At 34.8% G+C, this 24,804-nt stretch overlaps 1 long non-coding RNA gene across 1 annotated transcript; it reads right to left on the bottom strand.

The window, feature by feature from the left end:
- Positions 1–1,586: 1,586 nt before the first annotated feature.
- Positions 1,587–23,057, bottom strand: LOC106462356. The gene is made up of 3 exons (XR_001290980.2): positions 22,737–23,057; positions 3,014–3,118; positions 1,587–1,801 (listed from the first exon to the last, which is right to left on the bottom strand). It is a non-coding gene; the product is annotated as an uncharacterized LOC106462356 (long non-coding RNA).
- Positions 23,058–24,804: the final 1,747 nt, after the last annotated feature.

Here is a 24,804-nt window from a genome sequence, read left to right as displayed (position 1 = left end):
TCTTCTTCCTGTAAGGCTAAAAGACTGTCAACTGAATCACCCCACAAAACTTGGGTGATGCAAAGCAAACACAAATAATACCAAAGAAACAACCACAAATTTAATGATAGCAGATCAGTAACAATACAAATTGGTAATTTCATGAAATACTTAGACAAATACTGCAGACAAGTTTCTATAATTGCAATGATTAGACCTCTTAAGTACTTACAAACTGATCATTTCACAAGTTATTGTGAAATATACGCATCAGTTTCCACTAGGGCATATTACTGACCAATCGTTTACAAACCGAGTCTTTTTTAAAGGCATGTATGAAATATTATATGTATTTATGCATGAGCCTCTGCTTATCCTGCTAAACTTTTTTTTTAATTCTAAAGCAAACTCATGCATACTAGAATTTATATACAATGTGACAATCATTGTTTCAGTATATTTCAGTAAATAAAGAGACATAATGTAATGGCAAATTATGCATAAATTAATAAGACACAAAAGTTGGTTGTAATTTTTTTCTTTTAATTCAATAAAAGTTGCTGAACAAAGCCTCTAACTTGCATTTAAGTATAAAGCTGTCTTACTTCGTCATAAAATTTAAATAAAATAAACACTTTTCAGATTTTTGTATAAAAAGCTTTATAAGTTAATAATACATGGTAAACATTAATGCTAGATGCAATCTACAAGTTCTGTATTGTAATACATGACCAGTTGTGTTGGATCAGTGCAAAATAATTTACGATACTGAAATTAATATCAAAACTTATATATCTGCTCCCCAATTTTCATTGGATCATGTCTATATCTAATTTAGGCTCCATCTAAATTATCTAAAACACGAACATAATATCCAATGAAAGAAAAATGTATATTTTATGTAATTCTAAATAAAGGCCAATGGCGAAAGTTATAGCTTACCTCTACGATGACCCTTTCTTATCATCAACCATTGCACTAATTAACTGGTTTGTGCAACATGCAGAGTTGCTTTCATGACCAAAGTAATATTCCTACAAAGCAAGATTATTGATTCAAGCTCAAACACATTTTCTTCATTAATATTATGTGACTATAACAATGCAACAAAGAATATATTAGTGTACTGTGTTCTGACAGTTTTAACCCTGCTATATCCAGAATGTTCCTTCACATTTGTTATTTTATAAAATAAAATTCTGTTAAATATTGTATGCTGGTCTGATTTGTTGATAAAGCTTTAACTTTTCACGATTGTTTGCTTAGGCATAAGTAATCTTGTTAAATTTTATCTAGAGTAAATACTTTGTGTAAGTTACTGGGGTTTATAGTTGACGTGATTTTGTGATGATATTTAAAAGAGTAATAGAGATCATAATAATAAAAACCATTATACAACTTAATAATCTAGCCACAGACAAAATGATGTATGCATTCAATAATTAAGACACTTATCTTCTATTAGCAGCTCACTGATATTTTAAATATGTAGTCCAGAAAAAGAACCGATGCATTCATTAAAAGATACTTGAAAAGAAACAATTTCCTATGCATGAAAATATATTTTATTACTGTAAATAACAGATTGAATAAAAGAAGCCACACAATTTTCTTTCTCAACTTAACTTTAATACCTGTTTATAAGAGTTTTCTACATAATTAAGCAGTATCAATAATAAGAACCACTTCAATATACATCTAAAAGTTAAAGTGTTTCCAGAATGTTCATAGTGTGAATGAAACAAGATTCATAACTTTACATATTGGGATGAATTCTAATGGCCACTGATCAGTACTTCTCAAAACAACATATTTGCAAGACCTAAAACAGAAAGAAAATGAAGTACATGTTAAATGATATATCATCTATTCCTATCATAATTTTGACAATGCATAACCTTTGTTACAAACTTTTTCTGCTATAATAACAAAGCAAGTGCAAAATTATTCACACTAGTTAATTCTACATTATGGTGGAGTGGGGTATAGAAAGGCAGCATATGCAAATGGTGTATCCACATCCACCTTATTTGATAGGATCCTCAGAACACAGTAGATGTCAAGAGAGAAGGGGACATAAACTACAACATATGTACTCTAGAGAAACAGACATTTAACATTCAGACTTCTTTATATAACCTATAGTATAATGGACAGTTGATTTCTACATAAATACATTTATTCACCATGAAAAAACACTACTGGTACAAGTTTATACATTCTATGATTTAAAACACTAAACACTATTGATAAAACCCTTTGTAAGATTTCCATATGTATACAATGTCTAAAAAATCACAAAGAGCATGTTGTTATGTTACATACTTGTTCTTCATTATGTATATTTATCATACTTGTATCACCATTATGTTTCTCAAAGGACTTGTGTATCCTCTATGACATAACTTTAGTTGATCATCTAAAGTGTACTTAGAACTGTAGTTTTTCTCAGTGGGATACTTTGTCATGTCCTATCTATTTTATGATAGCCAAGATTTCAAATCATCAAGATACATTTCTATCCCTATCCACACAATATAGATATGTACTAGATAAAGCTAAACAGGATTGGAGTTCTGCTGACAAAAGTGCATTGAATCAATTACAATACTATAAATCCTTATGAATGTTGGACAAGTTACATGAAACTAAGGTTTGCTTCTAATAAATGTCATATAATACATGGTATTTTCCCTGTTCATTCTCTATACAAGTCCCTATAATAGAATATGATTATGCAAATGCTTTCACCTACTACTACAAATTTGTATCAACGGACAAATATTTAACATCTTAGGAAATGGGACTGGTAAAGTATAAAATGTCATAAGTTACATATATCTATCACAATATTTGAACAAGTTTTCATCCAAATTTAATATGGACCATTTTAAGCCACTATTACATCCATCTTACATTTATCTAGATGTAGATATGGGTAAACAAATTTACTGAATCTTGATTTAATTGTAACATATTGCTAACACAGAAGACGTTCCTAATACTAACAGCTGTTCAAAAACTTTTTCCTTACCTGTACATGTTTTGATTAAATTAAACATTAAATCCCATTTTTCTCATACATTCTTTATGGGCCTCAATCAGATCATGACAATTTTCTTCTCCATTTTGAACTATACTGAAAAAACAACAACAAAAAACATTTACATCACTTGAATAAGAGTAGTATACCAGAAAGCTTCTAACGATCTATTTTCATGCCAACTAAAACTTGTATCAAAAAATCTAACTACATAATGGATCATAAAAGCCAAAAATCATTATAGAATGCAGATTTAACTACTTTGATCAATTAACACTCCATTTTACAAAAATGCACACCAAAAAATTATCAAATTGAATTATTCAAAAATTATATAAAAGTTATAGCTTTCCGAAATGAAAATGTATTTCTGATAGGAACTTTCCTCGACTCACAAGATTAGCTTTTCTCGTTTTGTGCTGCCTTCTATATGCAAACTTTTTTCAGAAACACATGCCACAAGCCTTCATCCTCCCTCTGTTGGAATCCAAAACATCTCTCATGAAAATCATCATGCATCAACTCTCCACCAATAGGAGAGTACTACTATCAAATGACGCTTGTGAATCCTTCTACACACTACTACCGAACTATCACTTCGGAGTTTGGCTCGAAGATGCAAGCACAGGAAAACTGTGGGGAGAACAGGTGGGAAGTGTGAGAGGAGGGAAGTACCTATTAGAAATACATTTTCAGTTAAGAAAATTATAACTTTCATTAAGGTAATCTCCCTCTGCTCACAAGATTAACTTGAATCCCACATTAAAATGGAGGAGGGACTGGTGCAAGGGAAGCACAGGCGTATCTGAGCCAGGTATCTTAGCCAGGAACATCGACATGATCAGGAGGACCAGACATGGTGGAACATTAAAGGGAACACATCCTCATGGGAGAGAATTGTTTAGCAATGTGATCTTAAACAGAAATCAGAACCATTCAATCCCACAATGGAAAGTGGGCAAGTGTAGTGGCTAGGGCACGACAGACTGTACTCGGTAAGTCAACTACATCCAAAACCTCACTTGTTGGGTACCAAAATCCTTGCTAGGGTAGGATGAGGATCATACTATCTTCACCTCAAGTCCTACAGTCAAGAGGGAACCTAATATTCGACTCCAGGAACTCACAGGGTAACTTAATACCAGAGATCTGAGAATGTGTCGTCAGGAATCCAAGAGAAGTCCAGCACATGCACTAAACCCCTGCGACTGTGAAAAAAGCCCGAAACGACCCCAGGTCGGTAACAACCTCATCACCTGACAAGGGAAAACGCAGGACAGAATTGGAAACAGGCCACGTAGACCTTCTGCGACCCATAACACAGAAGTCGAGGGGGGGAAGATGTACATCCCAAAACATGTGTGAAGACTTATGTGATTGGTTCACTTGATCTCCATAACCTCACTCACTGGGTGCCAACATCCACACAAAGGAAGGAGGAGGGCACCCAATCAAAGAGGTGAACTGCATTTGGGCATCTCAACTCCAGGAAATAGTCACACATCTGGTAAGTCCCCCTACACTGGCAGAACACCACCACCCTACTCTGAACTGAATGGTTATAGCTATCTTTATGGAACCTAGCAGCTTGGAACTGATAGGTGGTAAGAACTCCCATACTCCACTGGAAGAAAGAGGGGAAAAATGTGATGGAGAGTCCGGAGCGACTGCAACAGCCAAGACAGTGCAATGGGTGATCACGAAACCCTATTTTGAAAAGCAGACCACACTGATTTATCCAATCTAGGCATGGCAGGGATGGGCAGCAATCCCCTTCTGCTTTACTCTTGCTGTTCATGGGAAGTATTGTCCCAGGACAGGCATATTAGATGCAATGATCACGAGGATTTTATACTCTATGTGATCTTGTGAAACATCCCATCTCAAAGGTGAGAGTACATAGCCATGGAAAATGTATAAGAATCAACATGATTTACAGTGCGGATTAGATATCAAGATGTCTGCGAATGGTTATAGCCATTCCAAGTACAGACAGAATACCTGGTCAGACACCACTCGCCACACAGCAGGATCCAAAGTGAAGCTGAAGCGGGGGCTCCTGAAAGAAAAGAAAACATTAGTGAGGGCTTACCTCATGTCACAGCTACGCCTAAGTCTGTAGAATAGCCACAAGCAGCAGGAAATACCCCGAGGAAGCAGACAAGGAGGAATAGGACAACTGGATCAAACATCGAACCCAATTGGTCATGTTAACCGGGAAAAGATCACGTACCTTGTTGAAATGTTGTACGTTAAAGGATAAGGTGGGAGGAGTGGTACAAGGTCCTGGTAACGTCGAGGGTGAAAATATTTGACCTACGATGCCCACAGGCCTGGAAGAGGAGAAAATATGCCTTAACAGAGAGGTAAAACAGGGAACACACAGACAGAAATTTGAATGGAGGTAATGTGAGGGCACGAAGGACCACTTTAGGGTCTAAGTCTGGGAGCTACTGACATCTCGGGGCCAATTGAGCCTGAAGGAATGGATCAACATGGAAAGGACAAGGGAAGCAAAGACCCTACAGAAGCAGAAAAAATGAAATGTATGGGATAACACTGCTCGAAATCCCAAAATCGAGGAGACCAAAAAATGACAAAGTAGATTTATCAGAAGTTACAGAAGCAGGAAGTTGTGAGTTCTTGGTCAGAGATGAATAATGTAGGAAAGAACCAACCATGTGATGTATAATGGCAGACTTCAGTCACTGTCAGAGTAACTCTAGGCTCAATTTTAAGAAAATAAGCTGACTCCTATGGAGAGATGTATGGACCTGAGGAGGTTTTAAGAAATGTGAATACAGAAATTGCATTCAATTAGATCCATGAAACTGAATTCATACAAAGTAGTAATCTGATTATTATTTTACACTTATTCAGCTTATTCACTGGGACATAGGGGAACATCCTATCAGTGAAATCATATCCCAAACTCTGGAACACATCCCAAAATCTAATAGTTTGATGAAGAATAGAAATGAAATTAATGTAATAAATGATAATAATTTGATCAGAAACCAAATGAACTGTAAAAACTTGTATCTTTCTTGAAATCATGTTAACTAAAATTTGCAAAAATTTCATAATTTGTAATGAAAAATTACAAGTGAATTACAAGTAATGAAGGGGAGTATTTCACTGGGAGGATGTGCTGTCCTTGTAGTTGTGGTGAGATAGAGTCTAATACTGACATCATAGACTGGCAAAGTACACATTATTACATGTATGGGTGAGTATTTCATTCAAAGGTTTAGTGCATGCACAAAAACTTCAGCAGTAGTGCAAAGTATTAACTATCTGTCCCACAGAGAGGCGATTAGCATTTGTGAAATAACGATTCAGTATACATTCTGCCATGAAGTGATATTTTAATTCAATATAAAATGTTTAGAAAAGTTATTGTAATTTTATTTATTATAATGAAAAGTAAGAATGCACCCATTTGCAACATATACTGAATATATGTATATGTAGAATGTTATACAAAGTTACTCATAAGCTTTAGAAAATAAACCTGTTAAAACTTGTGTGTCAGCATTGAATGTTTGTCAACAGTGGGGTACTTATGGCTTAAATACACCATTTTCCATCTAAATCAAATATCTTACCTTTAGTGAAATATTTAAAAGCAAAAACTGTAATTAAATGAGTTTCAATATTTGAAATTGTTTGGAAAAACAACAAGAAACAGAAGATTTATACATATAAGTAGGATATACACATTTATTAACATTTAATGCACAAAATAAAATATTATGACAGTTACAGTTAATTTTAGGGAGGAATAACACTGTTGACAGTAGGACTCCTAATGCAGAGAAAAAAACTAGCAACCATTAGCTAGTGCCTTTAAAAGTTCAGGACGACATCCAAAGTGTGTAATATGTTATTGATAATACATTTTTCTTATAGCTATTTGTACTTACATTTTTACAGACATCTCAGATGTAGATCAGTAGGATAGCTTTTAGCCATGATGATACACAGTTAACAATAACATTATACTACATTATAAAAGTCAGTACTTCACGAGTATAATGAGGGGAATATCCAGTGTCACAACACTTCTCAATTTAATCAAAAGTTCACTTTGTTCATTATGTATTGGGTAACTATGAAGTAATTTTCAGTGTATTGTTAATCAAATTTTAATTACACTAGCTTTCTGGTTAATACAGACAGTGTGTCAGGAAGAGAGTTGCTTGCATCTGTATCTGGTTGCTTTTAGTTTTAAATTATGAATGTAGCAAATTTGTTGACTGCACCAATGAAATCAGCAAACTGTGAAGTGAAATTAGTTTTACAACTTTTATAGAAGTATTGATAAAAATTATTTTAAATCACACTTTAGAGAAGTATCCTATATTTGCAAATACAGTTGCAAGATGAAAATAGATTTTGCATAAAATATTTTTCATTCACAGATTACGACTGGTTGAAAATATAGGCTTCTAGCTCTTTACAAATTAAAAATATTATTTTACAATTCAAAATATATAATGTTACATATTTTATGGTTAATAGAAATTTTTTTAATATACTCATACAGTTACTGATCTCTCTGCATCATTAAGAGCTAGAATCTCACATTGAAAATGGTGAAGGGGCCAGTGCAGACCAATTAAAAAACAAGCTCTTTTCTGAGCTTGTGTTGAAGCAATCAAGCCACCATGACAGAAGGATGCAGTAACACAAGGGCAAATAAGTCGAAGCAATCAAGCCACCATGACAGAAGGATGCAGTAACACAAGGGCAAATAAGTTGAAGCAATCAAGCCACCATGACAGAAGGATGCAGTAACACAAGGGTGAATAAGTTGAAGCAATCAAGCCACCATGACAGAAGGATGCAGTAACACAAGGGCAAATAAGTTGAAGCAATCAAGCCACCATGACAGAATGATGCAGTAACACAAGGGCGAATAAGAGATTGCAGGGCACAATCCACTGATTCCCCAGAACCCAATAAAAAGGACCCATTTGTGCAGAGTAGTTGCCCAGTATATACTTGTAATGGCTTATAGTGGTGCAGAGAGGTAAATAGCATTTCTGAAGCTCTGTGATATAGCACTATAGGATGATACCTACCAGCAGGGCTAATTACCAACATTGCATTCAGATACAAATCCATGTATTTGCTGTCATACTAACAAAATGAGGAGAGAAAATTTTGCATGTCATGTTGTTTTCAGAAAATTTGTATTGGCCTGTAATTCATTTATTAGTAATAAAAGATAAGCTTATTTCAGTTTGGATTTCAGAAACAAATGCATGTGTGTTGGAAGCTAAATGTAGGAAAACAAAATTGGTTCAGTACTGCCTGTAAGCACACCAAAGGCAGAGAGTGGATTTTCAGTAAGGAAAGGAAAAAAAAACAAACTTAATTAAAACCATATACCAACCATATGACCCAACAAATGCTATCATTCTCTGGTTCTTCAGGTGGCATTAAATACATGCACAAGACTAAGCCAGTTGTTGCTGAAGTAGAAAGTGATATTTTAGATGGTTTTTCTGAGAGTGACACAGTGACTCTGTTCCAGGTACATGTTCATATGAATCTGAATTGAAGTAGGTAACTGAATTAGTAATTGCCTATAATGATCACAAACATAGTGAAGCCAAAATTTTTAACATTTTATTCATGATCATACAAAGTAAGTTATGTATTGTTTTGTTAATGTTAGTTTATTTGCTACCTTTGGCCCAAATTAACATCATTAATGTAAAACTTGAGGGAATGCTAAATTTTAGGAGGGAATGTAACTTTTCTCAATTATTTCAATCCCTGGAAGAGTGAGCATTGCATAATTAGATTTGATGTTTGCTGCATATAAGACACAAAAGTTTAGTTCCTAATTTCCAGAAGTCAGTTTTAAACCCATGAGAAAAGATTTATCATTAGTGAAATGGGACAAATTTGAAACTTTTAAAAAAATAAATTGCTTTTAACTCATGATAGGTACATTCCTAAAAACAGAAAAATGTTAACAGGGAAAAATCAAATTTAATGGCTTACTAAAGCCATAAAAGAGAAAGTTGGGAAAGAATGTCATAAGTTCACAAAGTTAAAATTGACAAACAGCTTGGAGGAATTATGGAACTATACATACACAAAGGATTTAGTTTGAAAAATAAATCTGAAAATCCAAAAATGCTTATGAGAAACAGCTGGTTGATAATAATAAAATAAAGATTTTTTTCAAGTATGCTGCGAAGGCAAGCAAAATGCTAGAATTCGAATTGGGTCCTTAATGCTTCCTATGTGGGCATGGTTATTTTTACAAGCTCTGTAATCACCACATAGCCATAAAAGTATACATACAATAACTCATAATTTACTAAGTTTACAGGGTCAAATGAAAAGTTGAAAAATACATAGTAAATCTAAATTCCCTATTTTTTCCTTTCTAATATGACTGCATATCAGACAATTACATTCTAAATTATTCTTAAAGCCAAAGCTAATACTTTTCAAATCTTCTGGTCATTTTGATTTATTGGCTTATAGCTGCACTTAAAAGAGCATAGCAGAAGTAATTTATCACAGCTTTATGTAAACAAAGGATTCAGTTACCAGCATGCATGATCAAATTACAATTGTGTTGTGCTCACAACATTTTTATTTAATTTTTTAACTTTTTTGTTTAACCTAATAAGTTACTAATTATTACATTCTACTTTCTTTTATAACAATAGATGAAGAATATACATAAAAAACTAACTTTGAACTTAGTGGCTCTTGTACTTTTTCCCTTGAAGTCTCAAAAAAGTTAACCCTGTTTTTTTGGTAGGGCTTGTGACTCTTCATTTCAAATATGCAATTTAGTACATAAACTATTAACACGCATAAAATATACAATGTCTAAAACTAGTGGGTTAAAATAATTCCATTAGCTGGCCAAAACAATGAAACTGAGACTGAATATTCAAAAACTGTCATGGATAACCTAACTTTTCTTGACTTGTGTTGCCCTCCATATTCACACTGAAACAATAGAGAGACTGGTGCAAAATTACTGTATGAGATCTCTCCACCCATTTTAATGATACGTGTCCCTAATGAGGCAGAAAGATGCACAAGATGGTGTAGAGTGGCTAGTGTGTCAGACCATATTCAGAGGGTCAACTTCAGCCCAAAACCAGGTGGCATTGGATATTTTACTTTCGGTCTGGGGTAGGAGGAGGGTCTCAACCATCTTCACTTCAAGCCTAGGAATTAGAAGGGAAAATCAAATTACATTCTGACAATCAAGGTAGAGCACATATGTGCAGACCCAGAACACAACCAACACAAGGCCTTACAGAAACCACACATCCAAGTAGCGGTAGAAAGGGAGAAAGCAAGCGTGACAGGCCAACTTCAGTCCATAAGCTGGTGGCATCAGGAATATTTTGTTTGGTCTGCAGTAGGAGGAGGGTTCTTACCAATCACTGATCCAACACCAGATCCTCTGGAAACCAACATTCAGTCAATGATAGGATGGTGGAAGTCCAGCTGGAGGGGTAAACTGCATGTGGTGGATTCATCCAGTCCAAAACCAGGTGACATCAGGAATTCTTCATCTGGTCAGCAGTAGGAGAAGTGTACTCACCATATACACCAACAGAACATCACCACCCTACTATCCAATGAGTGAAAGCTATCCACCTCCATGGTCCACCACCCCAGCAGCTATGTGGTAAGTGGTAAGAACTCCCCATACTCCACTAGGAGAATGAGGGAAGAATGCAGTGGGTAATCTAGAGGAATCCTAAACCATAAGACAGTGCAATGGGTGACCACCAAAAATCATATTTTGAAATGCAGGCCAGTCTCAATATATTCAACCACGATCAGGGGGTTGGCAGTGATCCCAACACTGCTTTACTCATGATAGTCCACGAGTTAGTATGGTCTGGTTTGGGCCTTATTTATGAAGCAAGGTACAGCATGGCAACCTTCAGTGGTTTTGTGGAACAAACCATCTCTTCAATAATCATTGTAGACCTATATGGCCATATAGTGTGGATTTATGTTGAAGTATATCTGGAGAAACACCATTCCTCACAGGGCAGGATCTATGCAATGAGAAAAGGGCCACTATAATGGTATGAAATAAAAATATAACTCTCACAAAAAAATGAGGTATGGAGGATGATAATGGGAGGTAAGTGATAGCCAAATGAGGAGGAAACAACCAAATGATGCAAGTCATGCATGGGCTATAAAAGTGTGGTTCACATACCAGCCTGTACAATCTCTTCAATGGGCAATGTACAGCCAGGGAGGTGAAATGACAAATTTGGTGGGAAGAGACTTGGAATATGTGATGGGAATCCTCAGATAATGATGCATAAGCAAGCTGAATAAGTTGACAAACTCAACAAGTTAGGGTGACAGGAGAACAGTCATGGGTAGAGAAAGTATTCCATGGTGTAAACAGGTGGGAAAGGGATCAACAGAAGGAAGCAGTGCAGGCAACATAATAATGGAGAGCATATATTGGACAAAAAAGATGATCAGGATCAGCAGAGTAATACAAATGAGAGATGAAAGGAAGGGAATTAGGCATGAAGGCAATGTCCCCTTCACATGCTGCTGAAATTTTGAGGAAAAAACTACAATTCAAATAAAGAAGTACACAGGTATGGTGATAAAGGATACAGGAGATGTTGATAGCAAAAATATCAGACCTATAATGTCCATATGCAAAAAGCAGCAAGAAATACACCTTCAGTGACAGCTGGTACAATGAGCAATTGGCCAAAGGTTCGAATGGGGGAAGGATAAGAGCATGAAGGACTACATTGAGATTCCAGTCAGGCAAAGCTATCGGACGAGTTGGATGAATCAAATGAAAGGAGAGAAATAGGAAAGAAGGAATGAGAGAGGAAAAAAATGGGATGGGATGGGAGTGGGAAAAACTAGAGGTATTAGATAAGGCCACCCTATAGCCAGCAATGATGGATACTGATAGACCATTGTCAAAGAGCCAAGTAAAGAAATATGAAGGATAGGGAACACTAAAATGAGAGGGTGGGAAACCATGTCACTAATGGCACAAAACATGCCATCTTCTGTGGGCATTCAAGAAAAAGGGTGTACCAAATAAGAACAGAGACTACCTGTGTAGAGAGTCCAGATCATCTTCTAAGAGACCAAACAAAATCCACACGTGAAGCCAGAGTGTGGTGATAGCAAGAGGAAATATGGCAGACAGGTTGATGGAGAAGGGATTGACAAAGTGGAAGAGGTAAGGTATGGGATGATTGAATTGGAGGAGGATCAGGATCAAAAACCATGGTTTGTTGGGCCAGAATGGGGTGATGAGAAGGACTCAACATGGAGTAGTTTTGACCAGGGAGAGAACACATGGGAGAAGGTGGATAGGAGGATAGGCACAGAGGTAAAGGTTGGTCCAATCCTGACTGAAAGCATCTACCACTAAAGCTAAAGGATTTGGAACTGGAGAACAAAAGAGAGGAAGTTTGGTACTGAGATGTGTGGCAAATGCATCCAGAATAGGAGAACCAAACTGGGAGCATAACCACAGAAAAACTTGGGAAGCAAGAAACCACTTTGTAGGTAGAAACTTGTCTGGATAAGATAACTGATTCACCACAAGATTCAGAGCACTAGAGACATGACAAGCAAGAAGGCAGGTTTGTGAAAGAATGGGTCCAGAAAAAAAAAAAAGAGATCCAATGTTCAAAAACAAAGCAAACATGAATGGTTGTCCCCTTGTTGATGTTAGAGACATAAGGCGAATTGTTGAAATGAATCACGACTAAATGGCCCCATACCAAAGATAGGAAATGATCCAAGGCTTCACAAACTGCAATAAATTCCAATAGTTTGATGTAAAGGGAAGATTCTACCAATGTCCAATGATCTGCAATCTCCTAGAATCCATATATACTCCCCATCCCGTAAGAGAAGCATCTGTGAATAAAAGCAAATCAGGATGGGAAAGAGGCAAGGTGTTGTCTCTGTTGAGACACCAGGCAAAGTCTACTTGGAGGGAAAAAGATGATGGAATCCAAGAGATCCTGAATGAGATTTCATTGATCATGCAACACCCACTGAAGACCCCACAATTGTGCATGACCTCAGGGTGTAAGGGCTTCCATGGATGCCTAGGTCCCCAAAAGATATAGGACATTGCATGCAGAAAGAGAAGGAGATAATTTAGTTTTGGAAACCAAGAGCTCCACTGACCTCAAATTAAAAGGAGAAGACTTGGCCCTGCTGAAGAAGGTGTTGAAAAACACCCCCAAATGGATCAGATACTGTGTGGGGTTGAGATAGGACTCCTCCAGCTTGACTAGCCATCTCAAATGAGCAGACTCCTGTAAGAAGAAATGTGTACAAGTAAGACTTGTTGAGATGGAGAAGTAGCCAGTCTTCCATGTAGTGATGGAACCACAAACCTTAGTAGTGAAGATAGTGGACACAGGCTTTGATCACACAATACATGGCATGAGTAAGGTGTGGTAGATGATAAAAATTCTTGAATGAGTGTTGTTCTGTAGGATGTGAGAAGAAAAACTTGGATAAATGTTTTCAACTCCATTTTTTTTATCACCTCAAATGGACAATCAAAACTTTGAGAACCTTATTAGCATTAATTTACACAGATTTACTCTATTTCTGATGAGAGTTACCTATAAGAGCTTTTATAATGTATGAAACAACAAATCAAGTGAAATGGAAAACTCCCAAAATAATCTTTACCTGTTCTGTGAAAGTTCAGTGGCTACCAAAATTTGACAACACTTCCATCAGCTCAACAGTGTTACCATGTAACTTTAAACAACCAAAACCATACCAAATTGCATAAACTAGGTATTATCATAACCAAAATCTGACAAAAGTACATCAGTAAATGTGTTTTAATTATTCCTGGACAGGACTAAATTTTGCATCTTCTTGTACTTAAACTCATGAATAAACTCTTAAAGCTGATATAGAAATATTTTTCAAACTTTGCTACCTGAAATTACATTTTTTCAATAAAACTACTATTGAAACAACACCCACCAATACTGGGAACAAAACAACCAATGAAATAGCTACCACTGACCCCTTTTCTACAAATACCAATGCCACATCTGACTCTATACAAGACAGCACGAATGGATACCTCCAGAAGGAGAACTACAGACTCTTGACACCTTTATTCATCTTTGTCAACCTGAAATCCATGCACTAAATCTAAAGAAAAAACTCCACAACCCAATATGAATAAAGAAGAAAGTATTGCCTTATCTTCACCAAAGAATTGCACAGGCACACTAATTAAACCAGCCAACAAGGGAGCAACAATGGTCCCGAGGCAATGAGATCTTTACATACAAGAAGCCCTCAGACAATTGAACAACCCCAACTTCTACAAGACACAAAGATTCAATCCACAAATATCAGAAACACATTCACAAAACTATCCAAGAACTTGTAAAATGCAGTAAACTCTCATATAATTCCAAAAAATTCTATAACAGAAATTTTCTACTTGTTGCCCAAGATTCACAAATATGGTTATCTTGGCCACCCAATAGGTTCAGCTTGTAACTTCCCCACTGAACCAATATCTAATTACCGAGGTTTTGTCCTACAACCCCAGGTGATCTCTCTCCCCTCTTACATGAAGACATCATCCATGTTCTATGCCATCTTAAAAGACTTTCATCACACAAAACCTGTAACTTACATCTTTACCATGGATATACAGTCCCTGTGCACTGTTATTCCTCACAATGATGCCATGCTGGCTGTGAAACATTTTTTGAACAAATGAGAAACTAAATTTCCTGCCATTGAAACCCTCCTTCAACTTGCAGAATTAGTTCTTCCAATAAATACCTTCAAATTCAACTCTATCAGTAACTTACTGGCATTTCCTGGCCTGGCATGGCCAGGTGATTAGGATGCTCGACTCACAATCTGAGGGTCGCGGGTTTGAATCTCCATCCCACCAAACATGCTCGCCCATTCAGCCATGGGGGCACTATAATGTGATGGCCAATCCCACTATTCGTTGGTAAAAGAGTAGCCCAAAAGTTGGCGGTGGGTGGTGATGACTAGCTGCCTTCCCTCTAGTCTTACACTGCTAAATTAGGGACAGCTAGCACAGATAGCCCTGGATAGCCCTCATGTAGCTTTGCACCAAATTCAAAAATCAAACATACTGGCATATCCATGAGTACAAAAATGGATCCTTCTCCTACTAATCTGTTTGTTAGCCACCTTGAGGAATGCCTCTATGCCAGTTGTAATGATATTTTCCCTGACGTCTTTATCCATTACGTTGATGATATCTTAGGTACTATTACATGTACCAAAGCCCAAGAAGTTCATTGACTTTTTCCAACAACTCCACCCAACCCTTAATTACACTTACCAAATACAAGTGCCTCATTTCTGGGCATGAAAATTTCATCCTATTCTCTTAAAAACCATCATACATTACAAAGACACTGATATTCACACTTACCTAATCTATCACTCTTTTCATCCCAATGAAACTAAAGCTGCCATTCCCAAAGGGCAGTTCACAAGACTGAGACACTTATATTCTGAAGACTAAGACCTTTCTAAAACCACCAAGATGGCAGAATTTTTCCAACAACCTAACTACCCAGCTAATGTCACAAAAAAGCTCACAACCATGTACACAGAGTATCCACTGCCAATGCAACTCAAATGAAAGACAAAAGTCAACATAATTCTTGCTTTTAACATATCATCTGTCAACAGATTAGCAAACAATATCATACAAAAGAATTTTAAATTATTGGTGACTGACCCCAATGCTGATGAAATATTTACTATACCTCGCCTATTTTCTTACAAATGTAATCCCCATCACAAAGACTACTTGGTGCACTCAAAGCTAAACACAAACAATGCACCCCTTGTTGAAAATCATCACTGTACCAAAAAAATTTGATATACCTGTTCACAGATTTCAAATAACACAACAACTGGCCCTAGTTACACTTGTCATGCACCATTTACTGCATTCAGTGTAGTAGGTGTGTTACAGACTATATATTGGAGAAACAGCCCACAGACTGGGTGAACATCTTAGATCTGTAAGAGGAGGCTCCACTAACCTCCCAGTTCCCAAACACTTCAATTCTCCTGAGCACAATGGTACCTCCAACATGATAGTCTCAGTCATGAAAAATGAACCACTCAAAAAGTTAACACAAGAAAATCTTGAATACCATCTTATCTTTCAACTAAACACCAAATCCCCTTATGGTATAAATAAAACATTCACTTTCAAATAATTATAAAACTCCATCAACCCCTTTTCTAATTTCATTCCCTCAAACCTTTTCTTTAGATGTGTTTACCTTACCTCTTCCTGGTTAAATCTCTCTCTTCAACCTTACCTATGTGAAAGTATTCACTTTCAAACAGTTATAAAACTCCATTAACCACTCTTCTACGTTCATTCCCTCAAAACTTTTCTTTAGATGTGTTTACCTTACCTCTTCCTGGTTAAATCTCTCTTTTCATCCTTACCTATGTGAAAGTATTTTCCTTCCATAATTATTTCCCTGAATTATTATTTTATTTGAATAGGCTTTTATTTTATTGCTTTGCGACATTATGTGTCCTAAACAATACTAACTTTGATGAAAACAAATCTCTAAAGTCTATACATATTGTTAATTTCTGTAAAATACAAGGCAGGAGAATTTACAACGGCAACATTTAATTGACATTCATTTGTTGTATTGGCTGAGACTTTCATTGGATTGCTGTACATTCCAGCTGTGCAAATTTCAGGAAACAATAACAAAAAAAAGCTTTTATGGTAATTAACAGAAAATTAAAAAACAGAAATAAAAAAATAGAAATCTAATATTTTGTTTTTGATACTATATGGCAGTGTAAGGATATCTGGCTGCTTTATTATATATTTCTGAAAGAAATGGAGGAGAAGGGGCCCCACTAGGTCTGTGTCTGCATATATATTAAATAATACAAGTATAAATTTTTGAAAAGAATGGGTGGATGAAGTTTGGCCCCTGGATTCTTCCCATAGATCCATGCCTAGTTATCCATTAAAGAATACAGTAATTACATTCCTGAAAAAATGGGGGTCTGGGTAGGAAATCTAGTGGGTTTGGACCCACTAGACTCCATACCCAAGATTCCCAAGAAAGTTGACATTAGGTGTTACCAGACAGTTGCCTTCCGTCAAGTGAGTACTTCAAAATAAAGTTTAAATTTACTGTTTTTTTTTAAACTGTTTTATGTTTCTAAGTTAAAACTGAATAACTGCATTCTTTAATATTGTATAAGCCGTCATAGAGGGTCCAAACCCCCATCCATTTTTGTTCCAAAAATTAATAATTATATTCTTTAATGTTGTATAAGCAGGCATGGTTTTAGTGTGTGTGTGTGTGTGTGGAGGGGTTACAAGGAGCACAACCCCAGACAATTTTTTAAAAGTTAATAACTTACGTAATGTTGTATAACCAAGTGTAGAATTAGAAGATGTCCAAGGGGTCAAAACCCCCACACTCCTTCCACATATTTCTTCAGAAATTAATAACTATTATTCTATGTTTTACAAACAAGTATAGATCTGGGGAGATCAAATCTTCTCTGTTTGTTTCCAAAATTAATAAAAAATAGCTAATAGTATCAAAGAGAAAGATGTCAGTGTTTTTATTTTACTGGCCTTTAATGACCGTAAAAGCTTTTAATTTTTCTAAGTCAACACAGTTGGAGACTTCAGCAAACCTGTTATGGTCTCAACCAATAAGTGATTATTTCTAAATGAATACAACACTATGAATGTCAATTAAATGTTGCCATGTCAAATGGTCGCATCTTGGCTTTTTCTAGACACTAGCAATTAGTGTATACCTTAGACTTCAGAAATCTGTTTTATAAAATTTAGTACTGCTTAAGACATCTGAAGCTTTTACAACATATACTTGTTACAAAATTGATTTTACATTATTTAGAAGTTAAACACTCACGAGAAAGCCATTTTCACATTGTTGATCTCCAAAATTAACAAAAAAGTTTAAGTGCTATGACTGTATAAATAACGACTTAAAAAGTCAAAAATGGGTATCTTGTTTCCGATTGCTAAAATATGAATTTAAAATACAATTATAATAATTTGATTTTAATTATGAAATTTGACCATTTTTACATTCATATAAATTACATTACTAGAAATAAAGATATAAGCTTTGAAATTGTTGGATTATAGCTCAACTGAGCTACTAAATGATTTTGTGGGCTTTCTACATGATTTTATTACTAAGTTACTAATAGTGTACTTATAAGTAAAAAACAATGAGAGTAATATACATTTATCAGTAGTACTAGTAATAGTAGAGTTATAGATGAAACCCCACTTACATCTTAGATTACCCCAGTTTTTAGTGAGTTACTCAAAGTGTGAATCTCAAATATTATTTAACATAATTTGAAATATACATGAATCATATGTTTGAAAATTAACTTAAGTATTCCATCTAGTAAACTTTACTCTACTCTAATTTTATTTTATTTTTAACATCAATAATGTCCAGCAAATATGTATTGCTTTTTGCATGTTTCTAAAAATTATTTCATTTCCAACAATTAAAGAAGTATTCAACTAACTTTCACATGAAGTAGACCTATAGCCTAAAGTAGTGGATTTTTTCTAATGAATTTTATTAACTTTATATAAAATTTGTTAATAGAAAGTGTCATGAGGTAATATGTTTATTTTTATCAGTCTTGTAAAAGTTTGAAGGGAGAAACATGCAGAATGCTATAAATTATGTTATTTTCAAGTTGTTACAGGTTTTGTAATACTTTGCATATATGATACGTTTTCATGTACAACAGTTTACGATGAACAAAATACTTACTCCTAAGTTATAGTATTGAAGATAGGATTTCCTCTAGCTTTTCATCACAAAGTTTAAGACAACTGTATGTGTAAATTCTAATATTTGAATAACTTTAACTCAAAAATATATTAAAGTTGGTATCTTGTCATATTATGAAACATATTTACAGTAAGTCATCAAGAAAAAAATATTATTTTTATTGCTGCACAGCTGCAAGGAGTTTTGCCTGTAAACAAAACAACTTTTTCTTCTTTTTTTAGAATTTGTCTGCAAATCCCAAAGAACAACTTTTCACTAAGAACCTATCAACCCCTTAAGAATATAGTATCTATTTCTTGCCTTTCAAGCTTTTCCTTTAGTTTTTGTACAAATCTTGGTTGAAACCTTGCTATAGTACCATATCAAATAGTTTAATCAGTTTATTCCCATTTCATCTACTTTATTGTAATCATATACCAAATAAATGTTCCATATTTTTTCTGTAAACCTGGTATATCACTTTACTGTAAATGTAAAATCTTTAAACCACTATCATAATTTCTTCAGAACAAGCTAGTTTTTTTCTGTGATATATTTGTAATGTATATGTGCATGTACATAAGAAAATATCGATGTGTGAATGTTTTAAAAGTCTACTGCATCATATTGCAAACAGTATGAATACAAAAATGCTTTGTTTCTAAAACTGTATTAATTTGATTTTGTGTCTAAACCTTATTCTATATTTTACAACATGACAATTGTATTTTTTTTAGGTTTATTCCCTGGGAGTAGACAAAATAGAATTAGATGAATTTGGATGTTACCATTTCATCATGACTGATCATGAATTAGACTATCACTTATTAATAAATATATAGGTTAAGAGTTCCTTTATAAAGTTTCTTTAAATGTTCCTTCTGTTTTGAATTGTGAATGTACTTATAACATAACGTTTAGGGAAAACAAAAGACCTATTGGTCCATCTAGGATGTCCCATCCTCTAAAATAAACAAAAAACTATCAAAAAAAAATAGATAAATAAATAAAAAATAACCTCAAAGCCAGCCTTTATCATTCATATAGTTATCAAGCCTTCCCTTAAACTATTTTAAATTTACTGCCTCCACAATCTACAAAGGCAGTCCGTTCCAAAGTCCAACCACCCTGTAAGAAAAATAACAATGTCTTAGCTGAAGATGACTCCTCCCTTGCCAAAATTTATATTTGTATCTCCTAGACCTACCATTCTCACCATTAAATATGAAAAAGGATGATGCATCAATACTATCAATTCTCTTTACAATCTTAAACACCTCAATGAGATTCCCTCTAACTCTTCATTTTTCAAGAGAAAACAATTTGAGAGATTTCAGCCTCTTGTCGTATGACAATCCCTCCATCCCAGGCACCATTCTAGTAACCATCCTCTGAATCTAAGATTGAACACAATACTCCAAATGTGACCTAACCAGAAACATATACAATGAAATTATTACTTCTTTAGACTTGTATTCAACATTTCTGTAGATACAACCTAAAGTCCTATTTGCTCTATCACTAGCAACAGCACACTGCTTGGATGGCTTGAGAGACTGATCAACCACTACACCAAGATCCCTTTCCTTCTAGCACTGTTAAGGTTATTCCTATTCAAATTATACTTATAATTCAACATACATTATCTTGCATTTATTATATTCAAAACCGATCTGTCATTAATTTGCCCAACTCACTAAATGATCTAAATCCTTCTGTAAAGCAGCAGCATCCTCCTCCTCATAGCTAGCAACACCAATACCTTAATATCATCAGCAAATTTAAGTAATTTATTGACCATTCCTTCATTTATGTCATTGATTTAAATAAAAAACAAAAACAAAAAAAGGTTGTAAGACTGAGCCCTAAGGTACCCCAATTGTGACATTAATCCAGTTTGACTGAATTCCATTTATGAGAACCCTCTGCTTTCTTCCATCTAGCCACCCTTCTATCCAATATGCTAACTTGTCCTCCACATCTATAGAGATAATTTTCTTTACAAGTTTTTTTATAAGGTACCATTATAAAATGCTTTCTGAAAATCCAAATATACCAAATCTGTACCCTTACCCACATTTACATAAGTAATAAGTAACCTTTTCAAAGAATGGCAAAAGACTTGCAATGCAACATTTTCCTTTAGTGAAATGACAAGTGACTTTGCAAAGCATCTCTTATCAGACTTTTCAAAGCTTTTCCCATGACTGATGCAAAACTAATTGACCTATAATTACTGGGACAATTTTTATCACCTTCCTTGAAAAGAGGAGTAGCATTAGCCAACTTTCGATCCTCTGGCACCTGCCCTCTATTCACGGACTTATAAAAACATAGTAGTAAGTGGTTCACATATCAAATCCTTAGCCTCCTTCAAAGACAAATTGGAAACATTATTTAGCCCAGGATCCTTGTTGTTCTTGAAACATGAATTATTTTCTTAACAAGCTCATGTGTTAAATTATATCTGTTTGAATGCTACAGAAAGTTTCTTCAATGAAAAGACATATCACATAACTTGAGATAGTAAGCTTATACAATTTACAGTAACATGCCAGTTCATCTACTCCCATAGGCAATGGCTTAAATGGGAGTAGATGAAATTGGAATAAACCTTAAAAAAAATGAAATCATCAGGTTGTGAAATATAGAATAAGATTTAGAGATAAAAATCACTTTGCACAATTTTAAAAACAGAGCATTTTTGTATTTATACTGTTTACAATACCACGCAATAGACTTCTAAAACATTCACACATCAATATTTTTTATGTACATGCACATATACACTACAAATATATCACATAAAAAAAGCTAGCTTGTCCTGAAGAAATTATAATACTGCTTTACGGATTTTTCATTTACAATAATAGAAAAAATATAAAACGTATATTTTGGTATATGACTACATTAGAGTATACTAAGTGCGAGTAGACAAAATGGGAAGAAACCCAATTTACAGATAGATGAAATGGGTAAAAAAAAGAAGAAATATTATAAGTTTAACATTGTAACAAATCCACAATGTTTGAAAAGGGTTTTGTCACCATCAAATATTTTAACTTATTAAGGAAATTGATAGGTTCATTGCATCATGTTTAATGGTGAGATTGTCAGGAGAAAGTGACATAAGTATAAATCTTGGCAAGGTAGAATAGAGCCATCTTCAACTTATACAGGTTTACTTTTCTACCAAGGCGAAGGGTCTTTAGAATGGGTTGTATTCAGATGTGGTGTGTGCAGATCAATAAATATTTAAATGATAAAGGCTGAATTTGAGCATTTTTGTAAGTGAATTGGGGGGCAGCCTCAGCCAACAAGCACTTCTTATTCATAAAATGTTATGTTATTTAAAATGACTTATGGATTTGGTCTCTTTAATAGGTACAGAGAAGTGTGGATCACCTGAAAAATAATTTCAACGTATTAAACTTTCATTTTAAAGTAACTAAATTCTGTTTCAAGTTACTCTTTAATAACATTTTATGGATAAATAAGTAATGCTTTGCACCAATATAAAACTTTTGAATGCAGTAACTTACCACCAACCCTCATAAACTTAATTTATCATTTATGATGAAATCTTTACCTTCGTAGGCCTAGTTGCTAGTTCAGTAGTTGTAACTTAAAGGGCCAAAAATATTTAAAAATGTTTTAGACACATTCAAAAGAGATCGAAGGTTTTATTACTATGAATGAGTATGATCCAAGATCTCTTAGATTCAATGTTCTCTGCAAAATTACTGATAATAGCATTCAAGTTGAGAATAATTACTTTAGTTTAGGCTGAGACTGGCTAAACTAGATTGCTAATTTGAACAACAAATTCCCATTACCATTCGTCTCTTACTTTCTTTGTCTCAGGGCAAGCGCAACAAGGTTTCATTTTCTGTTTCTTTTCATCAACTTTTTTTTCTTCTGGCATTTTTCTTTCAATTTAAATGGAAATTCGAATAATTTGGCAGTACAGGTGATGGCATTAAGTAAATTTTATGTTATTGCGCAACAGTTGCGAAACATACACCAAAGTCTAGCACCAAGCAGATGGTTTACTACAGTAACTTGTAAGCAAATAAAATAGTTTATTCTTCACTGCATATGTGTACACATAAATAAATCAACAGTTGGTATGCAAAATGTACAGGTTTATTAATTGTACAAACCATCCATATATATTATACCATTTTTCAGCTTATATTTCATATAGAGAACTGTACGTTATCTATAGCGTCACTACTTTTGAGGTAAAGATTCCAAAACGAAACGCCTGAGATTCTGCTCTTTAGCGTCCTTTTACTTGGATATAAGATGGGGATTTTAATACTAGTAATCAACGACTTTGTAACAGGGGCAGATTGGGGTAGGGGAGTCAAGGTTCAATTAAAATTAAGTAATGATTATATGTGGATTTTAAAAACCAACGCTATATAGTAAAGTAATGTACAATTTTATTTCAAATTTACGCTAATAGTTCAGAGGGCCGACCCTTGGTTAAAACTGTCGGACCAGTTCAGTTCGCATCACAGTTTTATTGGGATCTAGATCCTTTTCGGGATCTGGGAGGGTTAAGTATGATGCTCCACCTCTTCCTCACTCCTGTACTGTTATTTAGTCGTTTCACAATCTTGCGGGTCATCCTTGCTAATTTTCTTTGTGTCGTTTCAATTTTAGTATACGTACGGCCGAAGTAGTATATACACAGTTTAAATGGTGAATATCACACGAAAGAAGATGTTGTTCTCTGATATGATTTCAATATCCTTATCATGGCTATGTCCTATCATGTTCAACGTTTATCATTTGCACTGGTTTATATTTTGCTTTATTTGGTATGCTACATCATCTGCGAATTGTGAGGTATAACAAAACTGGATCAGTTAATGGCATGTGGCTTATATACATTATAAAGAGTCTGGGGCTAACTAACTCTTCTTGAGGAACACCCGCGTCAGGAGTAAAATGCTGTGAGTAGGTGCCCTCTACATTAACTCGACATTATCTATTATCTAGGAAGTTGGATAAACCAGCAAATAATACCTCGCGGCAGTTCCATCTGTAGCATCTGGAACCTTAGACCTGAGTGCCAGATTTTATCGAAAGCCTTCTCTAGATCGAGTAGGCAGACGACTGTACACTCTTTTTTAAAAACTGTCTGTTACAGTTTCAATCAATCTAACTAAGTGATCGATTGTTTCTCGAAATTTTCTGAAACCATTACGTACCTCTGGTAATTTTCAATTTCTCTTTAGAAATGTGTTTAATAATCTATTACTTATTATTCGTTCTACAATTTTTTCTCAACAGCTGATCAAGCTGATTGGTATGTAGCTCTGTGCTTTATTTGCTGTTTTCCCTTTCTTTAAAAACATGAGACTATTCACTTGCTTCCAAGAGACGGGGATGTACCCTATCACTGAGAGGTTAAACAGAGCCTTTAGATGTTCCTGTAATAGCTGAGTGCTTTTTTGAGTAGAATGGCTTGTATGCTATTGTTACGTCTCTGGTCGTTGGTTAATTTTCCGTAAAAATCCTTTTTGAAGAAACTTTAGCGATATAAGTCCTTTCTTAAATAAAACTGGTTTATTCTTTCTGAATACAACTTTGCAATACACTTAATTTTCACAGTCACGCTATAACAAACGCTATAATTCACAACTAACGCCTCACGTGCTCGACTCAACAATACGTCTCTCTCTGTCCGGAGTTCAATTACATATTGTTGCCGTCAGTTCTTGGCGGCTTATATACAAGAAGATCGCATATCTAGTAACCTCTCGAGGTTTCATGAACGTTCTAGAAGCGCATGACTTGTTACACTGTCGTAACACTGCCCCTTCCTTAGTATTGTTCGTCCCGAACAATAGCCACTTACATTAAACCAATAAACAATTAACAATAACTTAA

Source organism: Limulus polyphemus, unplaced genomic scaffold, assembly GCF_000517525.1.
Source record: "Limulus polyphemus unplaced genomic scaffold, Limulus_polyphemus-2.1.2 Scaffold1149, whole genome shotgun sequence".
Taxonomy (NCBI): Eukaryota; Metazoa; Arthropoda; class Merostomata; order Xiphosura; family Limulidae; genus Limulus; species Limulus polyphemus.
This window is presented reverse-complemented; position numbering and strand designations above follow the sequence as displayed.